Raw genomic sequence first — 25,945 nt, 5'->3', positions numbered from 1 at the left:
TTTTGTCCATATAATCATAGTCAATGATTCAAAACAACACTGGACCCCACTGACTTTCTTTGTTTGGAGAAAAAAATAAAATTAAAAAAATGTTGGTTACACTTTATAATAAGTACACAGTATAGTACTTCCAAATCATTTGGAAAGTATAGTTAATTAATGGAATTAATCAGCTGATTATATTCAATTTTTGATCAATGAGATTATCAATGCGATTATTTTCCTGTACCTGTAAATGTTACTCACAAATATCTAAATATATAAACAATGAGATCAGTCTAATTTTAAACCAGTCTATTGTTAATGGTCCATGAAAGCATTACACATAAATATTTCTTTATTATTAATTATTTATATTTTATAGTAAATCGATACACATTTATCCCTACTTAATGTATTAGGAACACTTGCTTTTGTATAATTAATGTCTAATAAATGTAGGTTTAAAGCACATAATTAATAGCAATTCTGTATTTTTTTATGAAACAATAGGTGAGAACTTTTACTTCTAATAACCATAACAACTCCTTTGTTGTAACAAAGGATAACAAACATTAACCCTTTACAATAGAGTTTATTAAACAATAATAATTTGTTAATTAAAGTGACAAAGTACATAACAATGTATTAATTTTTAAACTATGAATTAACAATAAACAAATAGTTTGCACTTTACTATTGTATACTTATTATACTTTTACAAGTAACTTATTTTGTGTTCCACACAGAAAAAGAAAGCCAAACAGGTTTGGAATTACATGAGGGTGAATAAATATAGACATTTGTGCATGAACTCTCTTTAAATAGTGGTGAATATTTCAAAATGTGCATTCTTCACTATAAATTCAAAGATCAGCAGTGAAATACAAAATCTTCATGTATAAATTACAGCATAGCAAAATGTTTTGTTTTATTTACAATGACAAGAAGACATGTCAAACAACAAACACACATGCACTCATGCACAGAACCACTCAATTTGTCCACTAAGCCTGTTTTCCCCCTCACATTCTCTCTCCCCCTCCGTTCCTCACAGCCCACCCTGCTCTGAGCCATAATGGTACATGCCATTAGTGAGCACATCTTGAGCAAGGAGGGGGTCTCTGCCTCGCCGAAGAGGCTACGTTAGAGCCACATAAACACATTCACAGATGTGTCTCCATGCGTTCTGACAGCCTGACTGAGACACGACCGCCACGCTGAATGAAGACAGAGAAATCAGGGGGAGAGACAGAGAACAACCACCAAGCAAATTATCACACCATTACTGCAGGATCTTGCCCACATCCCTCTCTCTCGGATTGTGAGCTTGAGTGAGAGCACGTCTGACAGGGAAGAGAGGAAAACGGGGGAGACTACCAGCAAATTCATCCCCAATTACAGCCCATCTTTCTAGTTTGATCCAGAAGCCACAGCACAAACAAATACAGTGATGCTCTGACCAAAAACAAAGAAGAGAAGAGGAAAATAAGAAATCAAGAGAGACACACAAAGACGAAGAGTGAGAGATGGAGGGATTTTTTTTAATGAATGAAGCATGCAGCAGCATGTGGTGGAAATAACTGCATCTGCGTAAGGTAAGACAAACCTTTGTCTAATCTGTGATAGAGTACAACACAAAAAGGCACACAAATTATGTGATGATGATCAACAACAGAGGCTGAGACTGCTGTTTCTCCCTCACGATTGAGAGAGACGGCTGCGTGGATGAGCCCTGGAGAATAAGCTATGCATATGTTAAGTTATACACAGAGATGAGCTTGTGACAGAGACCTGAGGCAAGCCTGAAGAAAAGAATCACTCGTAATCCTACAGAGCTAAAAGAGCACTGTGGTGTCAGTTAGAAAGTCACTAGCTGGGAACCTTGGGTATAAACCTCGTGTTTGTGTATAAATTTGTGAGTCAATGCACAGTATGGATCCGTTTTGCTTCTGTTGGATCTCTTGACAATAATGTACGTAGCTTAGACTTAAAATGTAGGAATTTTAACATTGCAACTTACCACTTTTAGGATATTTAGTCCAGGTCGTCTGCAGTTCGTTTTATATTCAGTTGCGCCTACACAAAATAAGTGGCAATTTAATATACATGTCTTATCTGCGCTGCAATGATGACCACACACGTATCATAATAAGAGAAGTGTCAACACTAATGCCAGTTCACTGCTACGGCCATGCAGCACTGCCACTTCTAATCTACACCTGGGTATTAGTGTTCAGTCATTAACGGCTTAGTTAAGGGCCCCTCCCCCCTCCTGACCCAGTGTCAAAACAACCCCGCATGCCGAAAAACAACCCCGGGAACAATGCACGGCCGGTGCTTAGCAAAAGCGAGATGCTAATTAGACGGAGAAAGCTCTAACAAATATCTGTGCCATCAACACTCTCTTTTATTGTGTAAAACCCAACTCTGCCAGCTGCTGAAGCAATAACAACCGTAGCTAAATATGTAAATCATTACATAAGAGCAGGAACTGTGCCGCTCCAGGGCAGGAATATGAAGCCATTAGTAGCAATATCAACGGAAAGTACATCTCTATGAGGATGCGTCTGGGATGGAGTTCCACATTAAGGAACAGACTGGGCAACTCTTACTGGTTTAGCTCAAATGAGCCTGTTGTGCTGTCAAAGAAACATACAATTAGCAACTGTGGGATGAGAACCTACAAGGGAAATAATGTCATAATCTTATGTCACATATCAGCAAGATTCTCACAGAGAGTAATGTCCTTTATCATTATGGACATCACAGTTAACTTGAAACAGCATTCACAACCCATTTCACTTGCCTAATAAGATTGTATTCCCTAATGAAACAGTATTTTCAATGGGAGAAATGGGGCACAACTTGATTTTATTGAACTGGGAATTGATTGGATCATAAAAAGCAGGCGCTCTGTTCTACACCACATTGGGTACAGACCTGGATGTGAAATTGCAGTGATTATTGAGGACTTCTTCCATTCACCGGAACCTACTTTCGGATGAATCTTGGATCTTGTTGCATCGTAATTCTTTTTCAAGATTTGTTTTTTAAATCTATAGTGAGTATAGATTATTTTCACAATCTGTATTACATCAACACTAACCAGCATTGAATTACTATTGCCAATAATTTCTACGTCAGTTAATGTAGTCAGTCTACATTACCTAAAACAGTAGCCTTAAAATAGTGTCTATGCAAAATGTTAATGTTAATGCTAATATAATATAATATAATAATATAATAAAAGCAAAATCACACAGCTAAACTCATTTGCAAGAGAAAACAGATGTTAAAAATATTATTATATAATTATAGTATATTACATTATATGTAATAAACTATACCAGATGAACTTTGCTGTTAAGCCGTCTCTCTCGTGGGAGCTCTCAAACCACTCAAACATTTTTAGCCTGCACTCTGCTTTGTGGTGTCAGTAAATAGCACTGATGGCTTGTATTTCACCTTCAGCAATACTCACAAATAAAACATTCTGACTAAATATTCAGCACAGCAGTCTATAAAACCACTGAATGACCAACCATAACTCGTGTGATCACAGAGCGCTCGAGTAGCAAATGGACAGAGACAAAGAATACAAGCCAACAATATCATTCTTACTCCTCAGACAAATCAGTGCAGCTGCAAGGAATTCACAAGCAGATTTGAAATATAAAATAAAAAGTCCTGTGGGTGAAATTTACAGTGTTTCTGTTGAAAACAGCTCTGACGTAGGCATTTGAAAACACACTAGGCTGGAGCTGCTTGCTGCAGGCGCTCTTGCCCTCCCTCACACACACTCGTGTGCACTTTCACACAAGTTCACACACTCAACCTCTTTTGCTCACATGTGTACGATTTGCACATGACATGTAGTAGACAAACACTCTGATTCAAACCTCAAGTGTTATGTCCCGTCTTGCTCAGGAAAACCCACATAAAAACCAGTTTTCACATGTGTCACACAGGCAAGGTTAGTTTGCTGAGGGACTCTAAGCTCTTGAAAGACTGTAAAGCCATTCACAACGCCATCTGAATCTCCATGCCATGAATATTAACCAGCACAATTTTTCCCTGAGTGACGCTACCATGGCTGCATTATTCATTCATCCCGACACTTCCACAAAGAGTTACACACCGCTATGGCCAGATCTGCTCTGTACCAGCTCACGGTGCCCAAAGTGGAGCGCTAACACCCATAGCTCTCTCTCAATGGACGGCTAATGAACAGCTGAAAAATAGAATAAGGAAGAAGGAAGAGAGGAAAAATGCAGGAAAACAGATTGCCAGGCCTCAGGCTGGGCTGTTATTCTGCCGCCTTGAATTCAGCATTGCAGGGCTTTGAGGTTGGCTGCCATCTCTGGCCCACTTTAGTCGTGCAGTCGTAGACACACACAAACACACTCCCATTACTGAACCATAACACCCCCAGGGACAGCAGCTGTTACCCCCGGAAGAGCTCGGCTCATAGTAGCAGAAGGGCTAAGAAGGTAAAGTGAGAATGCCAGGCCATATTTCCTCAGCGGGGTCTCACGTGGCCACCCACCCTCCATGTGCCAAACAACTTCATCCATTCATGCTGTCTATGGCTCACCTTTTTCTTAATGATGTCTGGCAGCTGTAATGGCACAATCCTATTATGGAAGGTAATGATTGCATGTATGTTTGAATGTGTACGCTTCGCTAACCACCGTCATAAGACCACTGACATGTAGTCTCGACTCCTTTCTGAAGCACATGGGTGGCAGGACCATGCTGTTCATACAGACCTCACACGTTTGACAAAAGTAAATGGCCTACTCCACTTTGGAAGCAAGAGACCTAACAAAAGCAAAATGATTTTTATTTTAACAGTCTTAAAGGGATCGGCCACCCAAAAAATGAACATTTTGACATCATTTACTCTTACATTCTGTACAAAAGCTGTTTGACTTTTTTCTGTGGAATAAAAAAGGTATTTTTAAAAATATTTTTGTCCATACAATGGAAGTCAGAGCGGGCCATCCGGCTTTCTTTATATGGAAAAAAGCACTAAGGCTAATGACTTTCCCTTTTATGTAAGGTGACCATACGTGCCATTTTTCCCGGACGTGTCCTGGCCAGGATTTCTATATGGACTAAAATATCTAGGTTTTGGCTTTGTTTGTGTGTGCAGACCGATCGGTATGACATCAAAGTACCATTCAGACGGTTCCTTATGCTTTCAAAACGCTCTCGAGGTACTTTGATGTCAAATACTGATTGGTCTGAGCCGCGCCGCTTTAAGTCGAACACACCTAATATGTATTTGCTTCACTTTGACCGTAGATCCCACCTTCTCACACCATGATTGGCCCATTATGTACAATGCCTGCATGTTAATAGTCAAACTACTTTTAGATCAGCAAGTATGAATACAGGAAAACAAAGCCAAAACAAATCCTGGCAAGGACGTGTCTGGGAAAAATGGCACATATGGTCACCCTATTTTATATGCTATTGTTGATTTATCAAACTTTTCCTCTTCTATGATCTGTAGAAAAGAAGAAAGTCACATGGATTTGAAAAACTATCCTTTAAAATGTATTTTTTTTTTCAATTAATCCACCTTATATTCTCACTATATGAAGTTTTGAACTTTACCTTGGTAATATTTAATTAACATGAAATATGCAATAAAAATTATGCGTTAATGAAAAGTTATTACCAGCTCATACCCCCCGATCAGTACATGACCTCTGATAATTCTGCACATCTTTGACAGTAAAACATTTCTCTAAACCATGTTTACCAGAATAGATCAAATTAGTCAGGAGCAAGTCATACATGTCATGTTCTTGCATTAAAAAAATGATAATAAATGAAAACCTTTCCACACTAAAAATAGTTCAATTAGAATCCTGAAGAAACAGGTAATGCAACAACCAAAGAGAGAGATAGAATACCGGGGTAATCCGGGAATGTTCCCTGCATGAACTGTCTCTAAAATGAGTGATTTCACTAAGTGGGGAGAATGTTCAGAACACAAATCCTGTCTATTCTTACTCTCTTACTGCTGAAAAGTCTGAACCATAGCATATAAATGTCTAGACACTCTGTACTTTACAGCGTTCTTGATGAGAATGCAAAATGAGCACCAAGAGCCATGAGGGGATAACAAGCAAATGACCTTTAAAAACAATAAAGTCTCCTTTTAGTAAATCTAATTCTGCTAAGTATCTGTCCTCCGTGTGCATCCTCTGGAACAGCAGTAATACATAGAGCCCCCTCCCCACCTGTGCTATTCCGTCTGGCAGCAGCCCCCAGTCCTTCAACAGCAGCTGCTGCTGTGCTCACGATACAAGCACTGTGAAATATCTGAGACCAATCAGATTTTCTAATCCTGCAGATTCACTACATAGAGACCATGACCATTTCATCTCTGGACACCAAGTGCATTCATATTTAATTTAAGTCTTCAGTCATGTCCTTCTTACAGTATGAAACAGGATTGACACAGCAAAGCACAGACTTAGAGTTAAAGAATTAAAGTCACATTGTTGTTTGACCTCTTGCATTATATGACTTGTACTATGTGTAATTATATTTAATTAATAATAATAATGATATTATAGTTAATAGATATTTCAACTGATTAAAATGATTTTAAATAAAATATTTTCTCATTATCAGTGTGAGATGTAATTGACAATGCTATTATTATTCCAAAAATCTGCCTTGATTTGATTAATCATGGTCTTACTAGTGCCACAGTAAGACCATGCTTGCTAATCAACATTTGTTACAATATCTCATCTCTGTGAAATTTAATATATAACAATGCAACAAACCTGCTTTTTCAAACCTGCATATTCATAATTGTGCAGCAGAAACACTTGAACTGCAGAAAGAGGTTTGTGTTTGTCATCGGGTTGCTTGTTGTAGTAGTTTCTCTAATGACCTGCTAGTTAAAGTAGTTACAGATAGCCTCTTTAAAGCTCTTGTGTGCTGTTGAGTATGCTGTTAGGAAATATTGCTCCTCTTTTGTGTTATAATCTGGCCAGAACACTGCAGATCACATCAGCGTCAACTGGCAGGCTAGGTAGTGTCTGATGCGACACTATGCTGCTTTCAGCTGCCTCTGGGTTTTGTTTTCGCTGAGCAGGATTCATGACCTGTAACAGACCTTGCGTGTATCTGACAGATAAACTGATGAAACTAGATAGTATTTAGTATGTTAACGATTTAACAAGATATTAAACCAGAGTTTAAACACTGCTTCATCAATAAGATGACACTATACTCTTGCCTTGGGCTTTAATTACCAGTTTAAAAATGGATTTACTCAACCTCAGCCTCTTTAGCTTTGAATTAAATCTTGCTCTTTTATGTTGTGGTAGGGACTCTATGCTAAAAAAAAGGACTCTATTCATAATGAATAACTCAAAGTGCTGTTTAATGCAGGTTAATGTAAACTGTACACTATAGCTGCTTGCCAAAAATGATACAGTTGTGGCCGCTGTGTTTATATACATATATATATATATATATATATATATATATATATATATATATATATATATATATATATATATTATATATATATATATATATATATACACATATATATACACACATATATATACATATATATACATATACATATATACATATATATATATATATAACTATAACTATATAACTATATACACTCACCTAAAGGATTATTAGGAACACCTGTTCAATTTCTCATTAATGCAATTATTGTCACGAGTCTGTTCTGTTTTTGCCTTGTTTTCCATTGACCCAGTTTCCCCGATTAGTTAATTAGCTCCTCACCTGTTTCTGTTCTCCCCTAATGATGACCTGCCTTTATAAGCCTGTGTTCACCCTTGCCATTTTGTCTGCTATTATTTGATGTTACACGTTGGAAGCTCTTATTATTAAATACCTCTTATTCTTTTTGATATCCCGTTGCCCGTGTGTTTGTTCCGCCTGTCTGGAAGCACGTTCCGTAACAGAATAGCAGACCGAAACAGTTTTTTTTTTTTTTAGCGGCGTTTTTCTTTTTGCTCATTTTTGTTTCTTTTTCCTCTCCCGTAACAATTATCTAATCAACCAATCACATGGCAGTTGCTTCAATGCATTTAGGGGTGTGGTCCTGGTCAAGACAATCTCCTGAACTCCAAACTGAATGTCAGAATGGGAAAGAAAGGTGATTTAAGCAATTTTGAGCGTGGCATGGTTGTTGGTGCCAGACGGGCCGGTCTGAGTATTTCACAATCTGCTCAGTTACTAGGATTTCCACGCACAACCATTTCTAGGGTTTACAAAGAATTGTGTGAAAAGGGAAAAACATCCAGTCCTGTGGGCGAAAATGCCTTGTTGATGCTAGAGGTCAGAGAAGAATGGGCCGACTGATTCAAGCTGATAGAAGAGCAACTTTGACTGAAATAACCACTCGTTACAACCGAGGTATGCAGCAAAGCATTTGTGAAGCCACAACACGCACAACCTTGAGGCGGATGGGCTACAACAGCAGAAGACCCCACCGGGTACCACTCACCTCCACTACAAATAGGAAAAAGAGGCTACAATTTGCACGAGCTCACCAAAATTGGACGGTTGAAGACTGGAAAAATGTTGCCTGGTCTGATGAGTCTCGATTTCTGTTGAGACATTCAGATGGTAGAGTCAGAATTTGGCGTAAACAGAATGAGAACATGGATCCATCATGCCTTGTTACCACTGTGCAGGCTGGTGGTGGTGGTGCAATGGTGTGGGGGATGTTTTCTTGGCACACTTTAGGCCCATTAGTGCCAATTGGGCATCGTTTAAATGCCACGGCCTACCTGAGCATTGTTTCTGACCATGTCCATCCCTTTATGACCACCATGTACCCATCCTCTGATGGCTACTTCCAGCAGGATAATGCACCATGTCACAAAGCTCGAATCATTTCAAATTGGTTTCTTGAACATGACAATGAGTTCACTGTACTAAAATGGCCCCCACAGTCACCAGATCTCAACCCAATAGAGCATCTTTGGGATGTGGTGGAACGGGAGCTTCGTGCCCTGGATGTGCATCCCACAAATCTCCATCAATTGCAAGATGCTATCCTATCAATATGGGCCAACATTTCTAAAGGATGCTTTCAGCACCTTGTTGAATCAATGCCACGTAGAATTAAGGCAGTTCTGAAGGCGAAAGGGGGTCAAACACAGTATTAGTATGGTGTTCCTAATAATCCTTTAGGTGAGTGTATAACTTTTATTACTTTTCACACAAATTATGATTGTAGAGGCAGGTTATTGATTGAAAAAAGACAAATTTTCATTTGAAATTAATACATTTTAAAGTTTGCATCACCATAAGGATATCTAAATGAATGGCTTGTCTGATGTATTAAAAATGCTCTATAACTCACCTGGTACTACCCGCAATAAAAGAGGTCCAGCACAGCTAAAATGCCATGTTTGTTTCTTCAAATGTGTTGTCTCATGCTTGCTTTTGTCAGTTTAGGGTAGGTGGTTATGATCAAATGCAAAACAATTAACCTTTTAGCACCCCTCACTTTGATTTCATTTCCGAACGGCAGCAATACATATAACTCCCAAACTAACAAAACATTTCCAGATTCATTTTCATTTGTTTTGGATAAAACCAACTGTGTTTTAGTGCCACTCACTAAACAATTTGAAAGTGTTGTGAAACACAAGAAGCAACGTAATATCATTTTGCTAAAACTTTGCCACAATGCCAATGAGCCTGGGTTGGTAATTTTACTACAGTACACTCATATGGAATTCAGCATTTAACTGTTTTAAATAAACTCATGTTAAAGAGTAAATGATGAAACATTGCAATATCAGCATTAAAGTGAAATGGAATTTAATTCAATGTGAACAATGGCACAGTTTGAGTGAGCCAGTTCAATCATAGAAAAATAGTTTGTCTTCAGGAACTCGAGCTGCATCTGGAGACGCTTTGGGGACGCCTTCAGCGTAACCGGCTCTGAATACAAGTGAAATCTGTCCAAAGGATGGGCGAGACGTCACGGGCGAGGTGACGTAATGACCAGCTGGTATAAAAGCACGTGCGGTGAAACCGGCGTCAGCTTTTTGTCATTCAGCAACCGGGTGGGATGGGTTCGCCCTATCTCCACTGGCATTCCCCAGAGCTAGCGCTCTCGCTCGGCGCTGGAAAGCCTGCGGTGCAGTTCTTCCCCCCTTTGAGTGAGAGCTTGCTGTTGCAGCTTGCGTTGCTCAGGCGACGCATGCATTACGCCATTCTCGTTCATGTTATGAATCCTTTTCATATCAGACTGTGTTTACTCATCTGGTTGTTTTTCTGCATTTAATTTTGAAGAATTAATTTGGATTGTCGATGCCATTCACATTGCCTACGAGTCCTCTGACCTCCCCTCGCCGATGGGAGTCAAGGCTCATTCCGAGTGTGGCGGCCTCCAAGGCCTTCCTCGCAGGTGTCCCAATACAGGACATCTGCAACGCTGCAGGATAGTCTACACCCCTGACCTTTGTCAGGTTCTACGGCCTGGACATGCGGGCCACTCCAGGCTCTTCCGTCCTCTTTCCCTAGATGTGCTCCGCATGGATACACACTGGGCAGGGATTGGTAAGTCTGGCAGCGTGGATATCTCGTTCCCCAAAGTGTCTCCAGACGCAGCTGGAGTTCCTGAAGAGGAATGTCTTAGGTTACGTATGTAACCCCAGTTCCTCGAGGGAACGAGACGATGCGTCTCGAGGCCACATTTACGGCATCCCTGCCAGCGCTTGCGTCATTCTAGAAGCTGACGCCGGTTTCACCACACATGCTTTTATACCAGCTGGTCATTACGTCACCTCGCCCATGACGTCTCGCCCATCCTTTGGACAGATTTCACTTGTATTCAGAGCCGGTTACGCTGAAGGCGTCCCCAAAGCGTCTCCAGACGCAGCGTCTCGTTCCCTCGAGGAACTGGGGTTCCCTATCAGTCGGTCACTCCGAGTCACGTCGGTGACCGACGAATTGGGATCTCGCTTAGAGAGACCAATCCCCTACGAGAGTATCTAAACAAGCCAATGGATATTGGCATGCGATTATTGCATCCAGCTGCCGCTAATCACAGCGTGAGTATAATTAGGCAGCGGGTGCAGCGCATATTCAGCTTTTCGCTTCGGAGCCGAGCGTTCTTCGTTCTGCTCCTGACCAAATCTTCAAAGTGTCTGCAAGTCAGTGTGTTGGTGTGACGGCGCGTCAGCGGTGGTGGTCTCCCTTTGTCGAGTGGGTTGCACACATCGGATTGCACTACCCTCTGATCGTGCTGCAAGCGGCCATCTCCCCTGTGCGCTTCAGCACACTAAAAGAGTGCTTTTCTCTGAAAGAGCATTCACGGGTGGAACGTCTTTTTAAAGACGCGTCTTTTTCAAGATGCCTTTCCACCCGTGCGTTTCTGGATGCGGTCGTTACCTGGCGCCGGGTGATGGTCACGATCGTTGCCTCTCGTGTCTGGGCTTTGATCACGCTGAGGCAGCTTTCGTGGATGAGTCATGCTCTCACTGCGGGAGTATGAACATCGCGGAGTTGCGGACCAGGCTCCGTTTCCTGCAAAGGGGCGGAGTGCCCGTGCCCCTGCCTAGATCTAGGGCTCCCCCTGGCGGCAGCCGAGGGACCACTACCTCTGACAGTGGCCGGACTGGTCTTACGGTGACAGTGAGGAATTCCCCTCAGGGGGGGGTCCTTCCTGCCACCGGCACTTCGCAGCCTGTGGAGCTGCCAAGGGAGCATGCTGGACCCTCTCATGGAGTACCAGCTGTATCCTTTGGTGCTCCCCTCAGTGACCAGATGTCAATCGCTGCATCGGAGGGTGAGTCTGCCCTCTCTGGAGATGATGATTCGGCACCGTTGCCACCCTCTGGGTGGTCAGCGGTTCCGGATTCGGATCCAGAGATGGTGGCTATGCTTGCCCGGGCCGCCGAAAGGGTCGGGCTCGAGTGGAATCCTCCACCGCGTCCCGAACCCTCTAGGTTGGACGATTGGTTTCTCGGGGTGGCTCGCGCTGGTTCTCAGGGCCCCACCCCGGTGCCTTTCTTCCCGGAGGTGCATGATGAGCTCACTAGATCATGGAAGGCACCTTTTACTGCCCGAAACCGGTCTGGTGGTTCGTCCTCCCTCACCACCCTTGATGGTGGGGTAGCGCGGGGGTATGCGGGCATCCCGCCGGTGGAGCGGTCAGTTGCGATGCAACTGTGTCCAACTACTGCTACCACTTGGCGTGGGGTTCCGTTGCTCCCCTCCCAGGCCTGTAGGCACTCGTCGGCCCTGACCGGCAGTGCGTATACGGCTTGTGGCGAAGCTGCTTCCGCCTTACACGCTATGGCGTTGTTGCAGGTCCATCAGGCTAAGGCACTGAGAGACCTGCACGAGGGTGGTCACGACCCAGAAGTTCTCAGAGAACTTCGTACCGCCACGGACCTCGCGCTACGGGCGACGAAGGTTACGGCGCGGTCTCTGGGCCGTGCGATGTCCACTATGGTGGTCCAGGAGCGCCATCTCTGGCTGTGTCTGGCGGACATGAGGGAGGCAGAAAAGAGACAGTTCTTGAACGCCCCTCTGTCCCAGGCCGGCCTTTTCGGCGACACAGTGGAGAACTTTGCCCAGCAGTTCTCCGCTGCACAGAGACAGACTGAGGCCATCAGGCACATCCTGCCCCGGCGTGCAGCTGCTGCCTCCACCCGGCCGCCGGTGGCAGCGCCTCAGCCTGCTCGTCGCCGAGGGCGGCCGCCTGCCGCCGCCCCCGCTCCCGCGCTGCAAACGCAGCAGCCTCCAGCAAAGCAGCGCCGTGGAGCCGGCCGCAGGGCAGCCGCCCCGCCCGTCCAGGCCCCCGCCAAACCTGGTGGTAAGCGTAAGAGCAAGCGGCCCTGAGACGGGCGACCCGGAGATGGGGGGGGATGCTCTTCGGGAGATGGTGAACGCACCACTCCCTCCCCCGGAGGAGGGCCGGGCGGAGAATCTTTTGTTTCTTTTTTCCCCGCCACTGACCTCTCGGTCAGTGGCACCCAAAAACTCGACAAAAGAGCAGTTTCCTCTATCTCTGGGTCCCCCGAGGGGACGGGAAGTTGTGGACGAGTCAGTCTTGATCCACACTATCCCGCCTCTCTCGCCAGTGAGCAGCTGTGGGCGGTTCGGGAGTGCGGTCAACCGTACTACCCACGCACCCTCTGCCAAAACGCAGGTTGGTGTTCCACACACGCTGACCCTGCTTCGGACCGGCAAAGAGACGCCCGAGCACGGTCCCTGCGTTTCTCCTCGCTGCCCCGCCGCGGGTACGTCAGTGGTCCCGCTGGTGCCACTTGTACGGTTTCTGGGGGCCTGGTTAGGGCTTCCCAGTCTGTCTCGTTGGCTCCGCCAGACCATCAGACTCGGCTATGCGATTCAGTTCGCCCGGCGTCCTCCCAAGTTCAGGGGCGTCCACTTCACGTCAGTGAAAGCGTTAGATGCTCCTGTCTTGCGCGCGGAGATCGCAGTCCTACTGGCGAAGGATGCGATAGAGCCGGTCCCTCCAGCCGATATGAGGTCGGGGTTTTACAGCCCCTACTTCATTGTACCCAAGAAAGGCGGTGGGTTGAGACCGATCTTGGATCTGCGTCTCTTGAACCGGGCTCTTCACAAGCTTCCGTTCAAGATGCTCACGCAGAAACGCATCTTCGGGTGCGTCCGTCCCCGAGATTGGTTTGCAGCGATCGACCTGAAGGACGCGTACTTCCATGTGTCGATCCTTCCGCGCCACAGGCCATTCCTGCGGTTTGCGTTCGAAGGACGGGCATATCAGTACAAGGTCCTGCCCTTCGGGCTGTCCCTGTCGCCCCGTGTCTTCACGAAAGTTGCGGAGGCAGCCCTAGTTCCCATGAGAGAACAGGGCGTTCGTATTCTCAACTACCTGGACGACTGGCTCATACTGGCTCAGTCTCAGGACCAGTTGTGCGAACACAGGGATTTGGTGCTCTCACACCTCAGCCAGTTGGGCCTTCGGGTCAACTGGGAAAAGAGCAAACTCTCCCCGACGCAGAGGATCTCTTTTCTCGGTATGGAGTTGGATTCGGTCAGTCAGACAGCACGCCTCACGCAGGAACGTGCTCAGTCGGTGTTGAACTGCTTGAATGCGTTCAAGAGCAGGACAGCGGCCCCACTGAAACAATTTCAGAGGCTCCTGGGGCATATGGCAGCTGCAGCGGCAGTCACGCCGCTGGGGCTGCTTCATATGAGGCCGCTTCAACACTGGCTCCATGGCCGAGTCCCGAGGTGGGCGTGGCAACGCGGCACTCACCGGGTCCAAGTCACACCGGCCTGTCGCCAAACCCTCACCCCGTGGTCAGACCTTTCGTTTCTGCGGGCAGGAGTGCCCCTGGAACAGGTCTCCAGGCATGCTGTGGTTTTCACGGATGCCTCCACCACCGGCTGGGGTGCCACGTTCGACGGGCTTGCAGTGTCGGGGGTTTGGACGGGCCCCCAACTGCACTGGCACATCAATTGCCTAGAGTTGCTAGCGGTACGTCTGGCCTTGATCCGTCTCAGAAGGCGCTTACGAGGCAAACACGTACTGGTCCGCACGGACAACACTGCGACCGTTGCGTACATCAACCGACAAGGTGGTCTGCGCTCCCGTCGCATGTCGCAACTCGCCCGCCACCTCCTCCTCTGGAGTCAGAAGCATCTGAGGTCGCTTCGTGCCATTCATATTCCGGGCTTGCTCAACCGGGCAGCCGACGAGCTGTCACGAGCTGCGCTCCCCGGAGAGTGGAGACTCCATCCCCAGACGGTCCAGCTGATTTGGAGACGTTTCGGACCCGCTCAGGTAGACCTGTTTGCTTCTCTAGAAACCTCTCATTGCCAGATGTTTTACTCCCTGACCGAGGGAACACTCGGCACGGATGCACTGGCACACAGCTGGCCGCGGGGCCTTCGCAAGTATGCATTTCCCCCAGTGAGCCTTCTCGCACAAACAATATGCAAGATCAGGGAGGACGAGGAGCAGGTCCTGCTCGTGGCGCCGTACTGGCCCACTCGGACTTGGTTCTCAGAACTAATGCTCCTCGTGACAGCCCCTCCTTGGCAGATTCCTCTGAGGAAGGATCTACTGACTCAGAGACGGGGCACCTTATGGCACCCGCGTCCAGACCTCTGGAAGCTACATGTCTGGTCCCTGGACGGGACGCGGAGGTTCTAGGTGACCTACCCCAAGGGGTAGTTGACACCATCACTTCGGCTAGAGCGCCGTCCACGAGACAGGCCTACGCCTTGAAATGGAACCTGTTCGTCGAGTGGTGTTCTTCTCACCGAGAAGACCCCCGAAACTGCCCGATCAGAGTCGTGCTTTCCTTTTTGCAGCAGGGGTTGGAGCGAAGGCTGTCTCCCTCCACCCTTAAAGTCTATGTGGCTGCGATTGCTGCCAACCATGACCCCGTGGAAGGGAAGTCGGTGGGTAAGCATGACTTGGTCATCAGGTTCCTTAGGGGGGCGAGAAGGTTAAATCCTCCACGGCCCCCCTCTATACCCTCTTGGGACCTGTCTCTGGTGCTCAAAGCACTACAGCAGGCCCCATTTGAGCCTTTGCAGTCAGTTGAGCTGCAGTTTCTTTCAATGAAGACTCTGCTCCTGCTTGCATTGGCCTCCATCAAGAGGGTAGGGGACCTGCACGCATTTTCGGTCGACGATTCGTGCCTAGAGTTCGGGCCGGCTGACTCCCAGGTAATCCTGAGGCCCCGGCCTGGCTACGTGCCCAAGGTTCCCACTACTCCCTTCAGGGACCAGGTGGTGAGCCTGCAGGCGCTGCCCTCGGAGGAGGCAGACCCAGCCCTTGCTTTGCTTTGTCCCATCCGAGCGCTAAGATGCTACGTTGACAGGACACAAAGCTTCAGGACCTCAGACCAGCTCTTTGTCTGTCACGGAGGCCGGCAGAAGGGGAAGGCCGTCTCCAAGCAGAGGATGGCCCACTGGATAGTGGACGCCATCACCCTGGCTTATTAGGTACAGGGTGTGCCCTGCCCGTTCAGGTTGAGAGCTCACTCTACTAGAGCTGTTGCATCCTCCTGGGCGTTGGCTCGTGGCGCCTCGCTGGCAGATATTTGTAGAGCTGCGGGCTGGGCGACCCCTAACACGTTCGCTAGGTTCTATAGCCTTCGTGTGGAACCGGTTTCCTCCTGTGTTCTCACCTCAAACGGGTAGAAGCACTGAGAGGTTCCGTTTTCGGGTCGGCTTGCTAAAACTGCTCCAGAGAGTCCGTACTGTAGACCCTGTCGAGTTCCTCCGTCCCCTCGGCAGTCAGATGTGGCGGAGCATCTGACGCCAGGCCCTCACTCGCTGAATCCATGAGAACCGGTAGAGGGCTGGGTTCCATATGAAAGGCCTTTTGGACCCCATATGTGTATAGTCCACGGTATAGCCTGAGAGCCCGTGTTTCCCCGGCAGGTCTTCTGCCAATCTCCATGAGGTACAATTTCCTCTAATTCTCCATATGCGCCTAAGGTTGATCATATGCGTAATTGCTCCGAACCTCCTACGGGAAGGGCGAGCTTCCGTAGCGTCCGGTTCCAACTAGAACGGGTACGTTTTCCCAGTGTTATCCAGTCTTACTGAGTGGGTAGTGCCATGGCAGCAGTAGCTGGTCTTCTGCGGTAGCCCTGACCTGCGCCAAAAAATAGGGGCTCAGGAGGCTTCCACAGGACACTGGAAGGGGCAGTACCCGTGGCCTTTTGGTAGGGATCCCAATTCGTCGGTCACCGACGTGACTCGGAGTGACCGACTGATAGGGAACGTCTCGGTTACGTATGTAACCCTCGTTCCCTGAAGAAGGGAACGGAGACGTCACGTCCCGTCGCCACGGCTGCTGTACCACCGCTGAGCGGCCGGGTCACCGGCTCGGCTCCTCAGCGAAAACCTGAATATGCGCTGCACCCGCTGCCTAATTATACTCACGCTGTGATTAGCGGCAGCTGGATGCAATAATCGCATGCCAATATCCATTGGCTTGTTTAGATACTCTCGTAGGGGATTGGTCTCTCTAAGCGAGATCCCAATTCGTCGGTCACCGACGTGACGTCTCCGTTCCCTTCTTCAGGGAACGAGGGTTACATACGTAACCGAGACGTTACATACGTAACCTAAGACGATATTGTGCAGACCCAAATGGGTTATGCATCTCAGTGATCATGGTGAAATTTACAACATTAGTAATGTGTACAGGCATCCTTATGAGCCAGAGGGCTCACAGCAGCTAACATATTCGCTTTGAGCTGATCTGAGCCAAACTCACCATCATTTGAGTCTGAACGTGCAGTGAATCTCTGAAACTGGGAGACATGCCACTGGCCACTTTCATTTAACTTTCAAACTGCAATTTAATATGCTACTAAGATTTATTCACAGAGGACTATTTTCTGCCTTGGCTTGGTGTTTCACTCACTGCCCTGAGATAGTATGTGCGCTTATTACATGGCTCTCTGGAATATTTGCAGTCAGATATTTTGGTATAATGACGCTAAGCTGTAAAAATGCGGCTGATTAGAAAATGGATTCTGCGATGCAGGAAAGACGTGGTCAGTAGACGGCAGTCATATGACATTCTTTGAACAAACACACATAGCTAATAAATAGATCTGCTTGTGCTTGGCTGGTGTATCGGTGAACCTCCTTCCTTACTGAAATAAGCATGTTAAGCATCTCGTAATTGCAACTTTTGAGAAAGAAAGTTGTTGTTTTTTTACTTTTAAAGTGCAATCACATTGACATCTATCTGTCTATCTATCTGTCTGTCTGTCTATCTATCTATCTATCTATCTGCTTTGTAAAAGGGTGCCACCACCAAAATGTTCACTGACCTGGAAAGCATAGAAACAGTTACCATGTGTACCACATGTGCTTTTTGAAATGGCTATTGCAGCTTAATGAATGTTGGAGAAATACCATTAAGGTCCATCAGTTGCACAAATTATGTTTACAAAGGAGGATTGAGCAGCTGGTAGTAATTTTTCTCCTGAGAAGTGAGCCACCATTGCTGATTTGTCCGCAGTGAAAACATGTCAGTGGGAATTCTGAGGTAAAAGCGCCTGGTTTATCGACAACCTCTTGCTGTACTAAACTAACCCCCTATGTCTTCGGCAACATACTAACAACATTTAGGGAAGTCGTGGCCTAATGGTTAGAGAGTCGGACTCGTAATCCAAAGGTTGCGGGTTCGAGTCTCAGGCCGGCAGGGATTGTAGGTGGGGGGAGTGAATGTCCAGCGCTCTCTCCACCCTCAATACCACGACTGAGGTGCCCTTGAGCAAGGCACCGAACCCCCAACTGCTCCCCGGGCGCCGCAGCATAAATGGCTGCCTACTGCTCCGGGTGTGTGTTCACGGTGTGTGTGTGTTCACTGCTGTGTGTGTGCACGTTGGATGGGTTAAATGCAGAGCACAAATTTTGAGTATGGGTCACCATACTTGGCAGTATGTCACTTCATACTGTGCTGTTATTGACATGCTAATGTTCGGTGTTAAAGACAGCGAGCGTTTGAGTTAGCATGGGGATTCCCTGCACACCCCGTGCCGTGCTTTTTACACCACTGCAGTCATTCTAAATGAGCTACAAAATCCAACTCTGACTAGAGGGAATTACAAAACAAGGACCAAGCACTTCTTCTAGCAAGAAAGAGAATGGCTGATTTTCTTTTTCTCCCACCACAGTCTATCTAGAGTCTTTGTATTTAGGGAGAAAAAGCTTGTGAGGCTTCAAAACGCCAATTTGTTTCTTAGTCATCCTCCCATCGTGAGCCTACTGTGATACTCGTAGGTAATGAGTCTGGTGTGCCAACTATTTGCATAGCCAATTAAACCTCCCTGCCTTCAATAGGGGCACTTTAAGAGGATAATCAGGACTGCATGGTAGGAGTCAAACAGTAGCTTGGATTTTGGATTAAGACATTAGCTGTGTTTTTTCTCTGTTACCTGAGAGGGGTGGGGTTTTTTTCAATAATGCAGAGGAGGCAATGACATTTTAGCATTCCTAATCATATGAGTCAGTGTCAGAATCATCTAAACAATTGCACATAATCAGATTAATCAAGAGAAGTCAGAAGGATCCAAATACGATGACCAAAATTAGTTATTATTCAACATGCCAGACAGTATGTAGCATGAAATTGTGGATCTCATTCAATGTAGAATCAATAAAGGTACAAATGGCTTCATGTCAGGTTAGATTATTCAGGTTATTACAGTCATTACAAGTGATGTTGGTCATTTGACCCATAGCCGCATCAGCAAATTATATAAGAGCTTTTTCGCTCCGGAGGGTTCTTAGTCCTGAGAGTGATGTGCCATATATATGGAACATGTATTGACCTGTTAACTAAGCTTTTACAACATTGAATTTACTGATTCTACCATATCTCCTTTGCTTCTCTTTTACCTGCGCTGCTGTAGATGAATATTCATGAACTGATTTCTTTTTTCACTTGTATGTTCTGATGAAGTATAAGGGTGTTTCTTCAGCACTTTAATGACCCAGGGATTTTTTTGAGATATATATATATAAACGCACACAATACATTACATAATCACTTTCAAATCTACTTTTTAAGATGCCTTCAACTGTTACTGTATTTTTCATCAAATAAATAAAGACATGCTAGCACTTAAAAACATAAAAATCATAATCATTCTAACCTTTTGACAAGTAGTGTGTTTACTTAAGCTGCAGTCCGTAACTTTTTTTGGTTAAAAATGATCTGAAATCAATATTTGAGCAAGTACATAACCAGCCAGTGTTCAAAACTATCGCCTTACTTTAGCCCGACCCACAATGGTAAGATTATAATAATGTTTTCTAATTTGAGTGATTCTGGTAGGTTTTCGCAGGAAATTCGATCATGGCACTTTACGTCGCGTCTGTAAACATAAAAAAGTTTTCCTGGCTAGTAGGCTTTCGCATGTGAGGATCCTGCAGGTGGCGGCTCATTTATAGCCTTTTCTCACAGCGGCTGGAATAATTAAATGTATCATTTTGATGGCGGATTGTAATCCAGAAAGGGTTATGTGTTTATGAAACACATGTGAATTAAATAAAATTATGTTCCAGTTTAAATGTGCTTCTGATTACAGATAGCCTGCGCTTACACAGGATTTGTATTTTAAAGTAAATCAGTTCGAAGGGAGCATAATTTTCTTTTTGGATTAGAAGAATCTCTTAATATGAAATTCAAATGGCATGACAATTAGATTAAACTGTACAGAAATTGAAATCTACATGTTAATACACACTATACTCATAGTCACGCAATGCTGATGTTGTTAACATTGATAATTTGAGAATAAAGTATAACAATAATAATAATTTGCATGGTTTGATGTGATATGAGCTAACCGATCGTTAGATTTAATCACCATTGGTAGCGTGATTTATTGTAAAGCTTTTTTCCTCAGTTGGTCAGAACAAACGTGGCAGACTTGTTACTTACTTGTTCAGATGGCAATATACGGTGAAAATTCTTATTTGGGTCATATATTCCAAGACTTAGGCTAGAATCTATGATTCTGAAGTACAGTGAATATCCACACCGGTGCGGTGACTGAATGCCACACATACTCTTCAAAAAAATAGGATTCATCCGTGCTGGAGTTGTATCAGAGCACATCCCACACAATCAAGATAATTCCGCAAGTAACTGCAATTCCAGGTTTTCAAACAGAGATGGCGACAAAGAGGCAAAACGTACGGACTGCAGCTTTAAAATAAAGCAATTTTATATGTATATATATATATATATATATATATTTTTTTTTTTTTATCAATTTAATATTATGTTTTACTCTTGTCCCAAATCCAGACTTTTAAAGCAAGAAAAAAAATATGAAAACAAATTCACCAAAATATGATTTTGATGTGATGGAAATGACAGTGGTAGGAAAAGACTAATGGTACAAATTCTCATTTTCAATCATTTACACCACTCAATATTACCGAGCTAAAGAAAACATTTTTGGTGATTTTAAACACATGTGAGAAGGCCAATGCTGCTAAAAGTTATCCAGCATCATGCAATGAGAGGGGACATTTTTTAGATTGCTTCAGTCTGTGACTCGTGTCCCTGCAGACCACAGCCCTCCAGAGGCGTTTGCACACACAGAGTTGTCCTCATCAGCCTAACTCAGTGAGAGAGACTGTCAAAACAATGGCCAATTAAAGGGCTCCATCTGTACTATACAGGCAATTCGTTTCAGAAAATGTAACATGGCTTCCAGGAGGCCATATGTAATATTAATGCTGAGTGTCGCTTTTGGTGCATGTGCAGCTTTAGTGCAGATGAACAGACTAAATTTGTATGCTGCAGATTATATCACACTTGTGAGATAAAAATGTGTGCTTATGATTTCCCCTGGCTTTCTGTAATTTAGCACATGGTTGAACCAGTTGGTACGAAATCGATTGCAGATTGTAAGAAAACACATTTATTCTCCTGTTTCCCAGTGAAGATATATGTGAAACATGATGATTTACAAACCACAGCTGGATCGTCCTCTAAATATGGTGCCAAACATCACTTGACTTTGTGGTCAACAGATTTCAATTAGTAATTAATGAAACTGTAAAAAGAAGGAAAGACATTTATTTATTTATTTATGTATCATTTAAATTTCAAAGCATTAGTGTGTCTGGCAAGTCTGCAAAAATGTATTAAGATTATTTCATTAAAAAGTTATTCATAAATTTATACAGTTTTTATCCCTTTATTTCATGTTATTGATTTTTAAAACTATTTTGTATCCAAGGTAAAAGTTCAGAGGAAAAAGATGCTGTTTAAATGTGTACATAGTGAGCTTTACATTTATCTTTCAATTTTTGTTGTGTTTTTGTTTTTGATTAACAACGCAAAAATTTCAGTGAAGACCCTGAGTGTTTTTCTTTTTATTCTGACATCAATAAAAATATATTTTGTAAGCCAGACAATATATTTATTTATTCATTGATTGAGTGATGAGATTGTCTCTGCAAATAGATGACAAGCTCATGGTGGTGATGTTTTTCTTGTTTTTTTTTTTTTAAAGGACCAGGCATCCTACAAGCCCTGTAGATGTTTAACATGAACAAGAACTCTTTTTCCACCGAAAGCTGGCAATATTAAAGTTTATCCTCAAGTGGTCCTTCTCCAATACAATCAGAAATGCTTACCAAAACAATCTTATGTGTTTGGATAGTTTCAAACAAAGTAAGCATTTTCCGCAGTTTTTAATCAAGTTACTGCCAAAACAAATTCACAATATCACACTTATATTATATTCCAGCCCACGTAAGAATAATATCCATTCAATTATTACCACTTAATAAGCCCATTTTAATCCACTTTAAGTTGTTGGTTTCATTCTTGTGGGACGTTGTATAAAGCCAATCAGAGGAACAGTAACCAAGGGGGCTAGAGTTTAGTGAAGGGTCAGTTCTTTGTTTCTAGTTAATTAGCTCACTTTCTCTTCCGGCCTACTGAGTTTAAACACACAATCTGAACAAAGACATCTGAAATCTTATTGAGAAGGTCAATCAAACTGAAGACAGCATGAAGTCAGCGCAATAAAAGCTCAACTCAAGCCAATTCTCAGCAGTCCTTCTGGGGCCCGGGGTCCTATGAGATTTTGATCCGGGAGTGCTCTGCCTGCCAATGCTGGCTCTGACGAGATCCCAGGCAAGGGCGAGCAGGGCACACTGAGCCGAGTCGAGACCTTGGCACAGCGCTGCTGACTGGTAATACTGATGTGTTGCTACTGTTTCCACAGCAACGGCCATGCGTGGTTTGTCTTGCACACACAGGATGGGAGGAAACAGACATCATACTGTATGTGTACCAGTTCACCGTGCATGTTGAGCAGCTACACGGCATGAGCTAAACATAACAATGTCCTTATTGCGATCAAATGGAAATCAGTCACGAAATCAGAGCTGTTGTGCTTTGGTAAAACAAAGAAAACCACTTCTTTTTTTATAGCTATCATTTTTCCTTCAGCTCATAGGAATTATTTGCTCATTACTTTGCCAGGATCTCTTTATTCTCAATGTAAAATGTGCCTAAATTGCTCTTCGAGTCTCCTGCTGTGTGGGTTCTGGTGCAAATTGAGCCAGCCAAGCCAGATGCTTTGCAGAGTCTCGCTGCGTCTCCTGAGACTGTGAGTCTGCAGCGGAGCTTTTAATCAAAAACCTGCATGTCAGTGAGAGCCGAAGAAACAGATCTTCCTCTTCATCAACATGTCCCCCTGATTTTCATTAGACACTATCTAGATATACATTTATTGCAGTCTCCGCCATGAAAAGTCTCAAAGCCAGCTGTTATAATGAGGCAAGAGAGAGGAGCAAGAGCCCTTGAATAATACAAACTGAAAATAAAAATGTCAGGCTAGCCTAGAAAAAAATAAAATACTAATATAAATGAAATGCAATGAACATAAATTAACCAACAATTTGAGGAGTAAAAACAATACATTTATGGAGACATTTAAGATTAAAGGTGGGGTAAGCGATTTATGGAAGCCAATGTTAATACTTGAAATCATCAAAACAAACACGCCCCTACCCCAAAAGGGTCTCGTCCCTAGTTTGATAGCTCCGCCCCACACATACGAAGCCTACGCAACCCAGGCAACGATTAGTTCTGTGAAACAAAGCAAAACTAATGTTACACCGTATCTACACCGGATGACAAAATACTATAAAAGTCATTATAAACAGTGACGCTGTCTACACTGGATGCTGCGTGGCGCGACAAAACAGAAAACTGCTGCTGCGTTGTATTTATGACATGCTGACATAAATTTCAAATGATTTTCAACGGTCACTTTGTTGCATCCAGGCAGACTTTAGCTGTTGCAGCGCGGCGCGTCCAGTGTAGACAAGGTGTAACTCACCTATCGGGAAGAAACAAAGCAACCTCGGCGTCCGATCGCAGACCTTCCACTCCTTGAGTTCTCTCCAGCGCTGGAAAGCTGATCCGATATTTACACGGGTCCTACATCTTGCCTTATCGTTCTGCAGATGTTTTCCTCTTTTGTTTTTTATTCGCCATCTCTATCTTTCTGTTGCTCGTCTCGGTTGTTCACTGAACGCTCTCTCCTCCACATCATGAGTAGACACGCCCCTTACTAACGATTGGCTGCAAGTTTGTTTTGGTACTCTTCCCCGACACAGTTTTCTAAAGCGTTTTTGAAAAATGACATACCCCGCCTTTAAGGTTACACTTTATTTTAAGGTGTCCTTGTTACAGTGTAATTATACATTTAAGTACTGAGTAATATTAATTAACTATATTAGGGTTAGGGTTAGGATTAGGGTTTGTTTTAGGGCTACTTGTATGTAATTATGCATAATTAATTGTTTATATATGTATGTATGCATGTATGTAATCTAACAAGGGCACCTTAAAATAAAGTGTTACCCAGATGAATTTTAATTTTATTTGTCATCATTGTGAACATGTGGTTGATACAGGTTTGAATTTGGCCTGTATAAAAAAAAAATACAAAGTAAAAAGAAAAAAAGATAAAAGTGTCGTTGTTAGATATCTAATAGCATAATAAAAATGTGTTACTTATTTATGTATTTTGTTTCATTTAACCTAATAAACAGATTTCATAATGTTTAATAAATAAAAAAAAAATCAAATAAATGTTCTACTTACTATTTCTTGGTCATTAATGAAATATAAAGTTTGCTTACTAAATTTGTATTTATTTGTTCAAATTGCATTAAATTATAAAACAATGCAGAATAGACGCAGAAATTTAACTAATTGTCATAAACTATAAATTTCTATTAAAAAAGAAAAAAAAAGCAAAAAAAGAATGATATTAGAAAACTATGCACAATAGAAGCAATTTAACTAATGGTCTTAAACTTTTGCACAGTGCTGTATACAGTGGCATACGAAAGTTTGGGAACCCCTTGCAGAATCTGTGAAAATGTGAATAATTTCATCATACAAAGATCATACAAAATGCATGTTATTTTTTATTTAGTACTGTCCTGAGTTGGATATTGGTAACACTTTAGAATAGGGAACACGTATTCAGTATTAACTACGACTTTTCCCTCAATAAATTCCTAATTTGTTGCTTATTAATAGTTAGTAAGGTATTTTAATAAGTTTAGGTATTGGGTAGAATTAGGGAAGTAGAATAAGGTCATGTAGAATAAGGCATTAAAATGTGCTTAATTACTACTAATAAATGGCTTATATTCTAGTAATATGCATGCTAATAAGCAACTAGTTAAGAGACCCTAAAATAAAGTTTTACCAAGATATTTTACATAAAATATGTTTACATATAGTCCACAAGACAAAAAATAGCTGAAATTATTAAAATAGTTTGTGAACCCTTGATTCTTAATACTGAGTGGTTACAAGCATGATCTACGACTGATTTTTTGTTTTGTTTTGTGATGGTTGTTCATGAGTCCCTTGTTTTTTTCTGAACAGTTAAACTGAGAACTATTCTTCAGAAAAATCCTCCATGTCCTGCAGATTCTTCAGTTTTCCAGCATCTTTTGCATATTTGAACCCTTTCCAGCAGTGAATGTATGATTTTGAGATCCATCTTTCCACACAGAGGACAATTGAGGGACTCAAACACAACTATTAAAAAAGGTTCAAACATTCACTGATGCTCCAGAAGGAAGCACGATGCATTAAGAGCCGGGGGTGAAAACTTTTTGAATTTGAAGATCAAGGTAAATTGTACTTCATTTGTCTTCCGGGAAACATGCAAGTATCTGCTGTAGCAAGTATCTTCCGAAGGGCAGTACTAAATGGAAAAAAAAAAATGCTATAACAACAAAATAAGAAAAATTTGGACATCTTCGTCCTGTTCAAAAGCCCCCCCCCACTAAATGTTAACATCTTTTATGTAAAATATCTTACACAGGACAGTACTAAATAAAAAATAACATGCATTCTGTATGATCTCTCTTATTTTGTTAAAATTAT

General features: G+C 43.4%; 1 protein-coding gene across 1 annotated transcript in view; it reads left to right on the top strand.

The window, feature by feature from the left end:
- The first annotated feature begins 1,141 nt into the window (after positions 1–1,141).
- LOC306887987 (galactosylgalactosylxylosylprotein 3-beta-glucuronosyltransferase 1-like) overlaps positions 1,142–25,945 on the top strand; it is a 111,243-nt gene continuing 86,439 nt past the window's right edge. Inside the window, exon 1 of the mRNA XM_079446068.1 lies at positions 1,142–1,577. The gene's annotated coding sequence lies outside the window, so the exon portion shown is untranslated. The remainder of the gene's footprint in view (positions 1,578–25,945) is intronic.

The sequence above is a fragment of the Barbus barbus genome, assembly GCF_936440315.1.
Source record: "Barbus barbus genome assembly, chromosome: 22".
Taxonomy (NCBI): Eukaryota; Metazoa; Chordata; class Actinopteri; order Cypriniformes; family Cyprinidae; genus Barbus; species Barbus barbus.
The sequence above is the reverse complement of the archived record's forward strand: the minus strand, read 5'-3'. Positions and strand labels throughout refer to the sequence as shown.